Here is a 4,131-nt window from a genome sequence, read left to right on the forward strand (position 1 = left end):
GCACTTATTCTGGCAGTCACAGGAGCTGATGGAGTAGTCCAAACAACAGTAGCAAAAAAATTAGGTATAAAAACAGTAGCAAATAAAAAAAGAGTAGCAAATATAGCTAGGGAAATTTTGTTTAGGTATAAAAACAGTAGCAAATAAAAAAAAGTAGTAGCAAATTAAAAAAACAGTAGCAAAAAATTAGGTATAAAAACAGTAGCAAATATAGCTAGGGTAATTTTGTTTAGGTATAAAAAACAGTAGCTACAATTTGTAAAAAGCATGAGCAACTGATCTGATTCATCTCATCCTCTCTCAATCTGCAGGATACAAGTGGAACAAGGCAGGGGCGTAGGTGCTTGCTACTCAGGCATGGCGGCAGAGCCAAGCACACCCTCCTCTCCCAAGGTACCAACCCCTCTTCCTCTCCCCCTGTATATACTGCTGTCCAGTACATTTTTTTGCTCAATTTGCTGCTGTCCAGTACATCTTGTTAAAACTGCTGCTGACCAATACATCTTTGCAATATATGGTGATGTGTACCATTCTTGATAGGATGTATCAATTAGAGTAGATGGTCAAGAAGATGTATAGAAAATAAAAATGATGGTTAGGGTGGTGGCCTAGTTGTATAGGATGGTTAGGGTGGTGGCCTAGTTCTTTGGGCTGTCTTTGGCTGTACTTAGAATAATCCGCAGTTCAAAAAAATACCATGTCAAGTGTTCTTTCTCTGAGATGTTATTAAATAGACATTGAGAAAAAAATGGAACTAAGTTACCTGGAATGATCATATTGGCCAACTATCTTGAAGTAGAGTATTCATATTGGCGAGCTAGCAAGTATATATGATTGGTTCCCTCTTTGCTTTACTTGGTTCAAATTTCAAACTCTGCGTCTTTTTAGTGACAAATCCCAATACGAAAGGCGGAGCGTGCATGCATATTCAGCTCATTACACTTATTCATTGTGGCTGGGGAGTTTTCAAGTGTATATGATGTGTTTACTCTTAGCAGAAATCATTGATAGTTTTATTAATACATCACTTTAACATTGGTATCGGAGAGAAAATACAACTAGGCCACCACCCAACAGTGAGAAATCTGCAATTCTCAGAAAGTAATGGTGGAGATTTTTATTCTTCTAGCCAGCGTATGTTTTGTCCAAAATGTTGAATGATACTGCTTGGAGATGCATATATTGTTTCACCTCTTCACATGCCAATGTATTTTCCATGTTGTGATGGAGGCCTTTTTTGCCTTGTCCACCCGAGAGGCCCTTGAGTTTGCCGGAATGTCGATTAACTTCCGTTCCGGCAAATTCGGGTACTCCGTATGTCCTATTTTCAGCAAAGGTCATGCTGAAATTTTCCGTGAATTTTAGCATGACTTTGCTAAAAATAGGACATATGGGGTACTTGTGACTAATGCATGGGCCGGGGTATCTTAGTAGGTAATTAAGTAGGATCAAGTGCCCCAGCGTACTTGTGACTAATGCATGGCTTTTAGGGTGCCTCGGTGTCGATAAAAACCGAAATGATGAAAGCTTAGGCTTTTAGGGTGCCTCGGCGTCGAAAAACCCTCAATGATAAAAGCTTAGCTTTTAGGATGCCTCGGTGTCGACAAACCCTAAATGATGACACCATGATCTTGTTCCTTGACAATAACCAACTTTTTGACCAAACTTTGTTCCTATTTAGAGAGAAACATGGCCAACAACGATGAGGCCGGGGGTTCGAGCGTCAAGCCATTCTGGAAGCTGTCCCAGGAGATGGAGGAACAATCTCACTTGTATGAGGACGCCGCCTTCCCCACCGATCCTGAGACCACTGATGGTACCGCCGAGGATGATCCCACTGATGCCACCACTGATGGTGCCGCCGAGGATGCCACCACTGATGATGGCGGCGCACGCACAGATGGCAGCCAACCGAAGAGGCAACGGAAGGACCGGCGCCCGACCGTGCTCCGCACCCTCAAGGAGGAAGTTACTGAAGTGGACTCCGACGGGAATCCAACGGCGCCCGAATGAATAGTCAAGGGGTACTCACTTCAGCTCGGGTGCATTCTCCGGAGCACCGTCTCGATCAACACCGAGAACCTGAGGCATCCTGACCGAGGGAATTTGCGCAACCTCCTCTTCACGAAGTTGCACGAACGATACAAGTTCCCCGCTGAATTTGAAAACACAAGCCTCAAAGGGAATAAAGTGAACAATGCTGCCCTCACGAAGATGAGCAAGGCCCTGTCTACTTGGAAAAGCAATGTGAAGAGAATGATCGAGAAAGGTGAGAGTTATGAGAAGATCAAGGAGAAAAATCCTTCGATCACCGAAGATGACTACAACGACTTCAAGATCAATTGCTCGAGCACCGCAAACTCCGAATCAAGTAAGTGGGGGAAAGAAATGCGGGAGCTGAACTTAGGGGAACACACACTCGGTCCCGGCGGTTACAGAGTGGCAGAGCCTATATGGGACAAGGAGGAGGCGGACCGTGCCGAGCAAGGCCTACCGCCCCTCTTCGATAAATACGGTGACAGGCAGACCAGGAACTTTGTCAGGGCCCGGTATAAGAAGGACCCGAAAACAAAGGAGCTTACCACGGATCCGAAGACCAGGGCGCTTGAGCTTGTTCTGGTAAGGAATACACCCCCTCGTAATTAGCTCCATATGGTTGCATTCTAATTAATGAAGCCAAATTTCTAAATGGTTCACATTCCTTCCGCAGGCGACTGAAAGCAGTAGCGCGGGTTCGACTAAGAGCAACCCTTGGGACACCACTCTAAATAGGGAGTTGAATGTAATGAAGAACAAGGATAAGCTCAGTAAGCCGACGTCAGCTGGTCGTGTGGCCGGCAAAGGCTTGTCGACAAAATGGTCGTCATACTATGACACTGCTGGGCGAAAGGAGAAAAAGACCAGCTCGGAAAGCCAGGCGCGCGAGGTTCAAGAACTCAGGGCACAGGTGGCGCGGATTCCGGAGATTGTCCAAGAGCAAGTGCAACAACAACTCGGAGTGACGATCACCGCCATTGTGCCTACCTTGATCCAGGGGATTAGTGCGTGGATTGCGGGCGGCCAACAGGGGCCGCCCCCGATTCCTAGCTTCACGGCCAGCAACTCGCAGAACGCGATGGCGGGGCCATTGGTGTCTCCGGCGGAGGCGGCATTGGTGTCTCCGACACCGGCACGGGAGCTTAATGCACCCGGGTGTACGCCAGCCGGCACCTCTGCAGCAAGCGGCCCCTCCGTCAACTGCACGCCCGCCGTTGGCGGTGCCTCGACATTAGCCGAGCTCGACGCCATCATCACGGTAATTAATTAAGCCTGTCTCGGCCGAGGACTTCATCTCCTTGCCTTTGACTGGGCATCCCTAACGCCCTACATGTTTTCGCAGGGCGCCGCCGACGTTCCGTGCACTCTCCTACACATCGTGAACAACGAGTTGGTCGATGTCGCCAAGGGCAAAATCGTTCAACCGGGCAACCCCTTGTTCCACGGTACCCAGATGCCACCCAACTTGTTTAGGGTTCAACTGGTTCAGGTGCTGCCAGGCTGCGACGAGGTGTTACCTCCGATTCGACCCATCGGGGCCGACGATGATGACGTGATGAACCTCAGTGCCTGCCTGAGCTGGCCCCTGCTTTGGCCGAAGAGGCAGATTCGTTTGGGGGTGGGGGACACCACCCCAAAGACAACACCGCCAGTCATGCCGGCGCCAAGTCGGCCCCATGGCAAGACCGCCGCAACGGTGCCGGACATCCCTATGCCACTGGATCCAAACATGCATATGGCACAGGATCAGAACGACGACGACGACGATACATTTGCCAACGTCGATCAGTACTTTGCCGATCATGGGGACGGTGGCGACTTCATGGGGCCTCCTTCTCAAGAACCCAACCCAACAAAAGACGTGTGCGATCTAGCTGGTACCGCGGAGAAGCCAAGTTGCAACAGGCGTCGTCTGCAGTTCAGCTCTCAGGAGACGCCTCCAGCTGCCGACTTCACCGAGCCTCAGATAGGCGAGGTGCCAAATATGATCAGCCCCAACACACTCAAGAAGGTGGTCTGTGAGCAGAACTCGGTCCCATTACAGGAGATCAAGAAGAAGGCACGCAAAAGAAAGACTAACAAGTGTGCGGGCCA

The sequence above is a fragment of the Aegilops tauschii genome, chromosome 3 (genome assembly GCF_002575655.3).
Source record: "Aegilops tauschii subsp. strangulata cultivar AL8/78 chromosome 3, Aet v6.0, whole genome shotgun sequence".
Classification (NCBI taxonomy): domain Eukaryota; kingdom Viridiplantae; phylum Streptophyta; class Magnoliopsida; order Poales; family Poaceae; genus Aegilops; species Aegilops tauschii.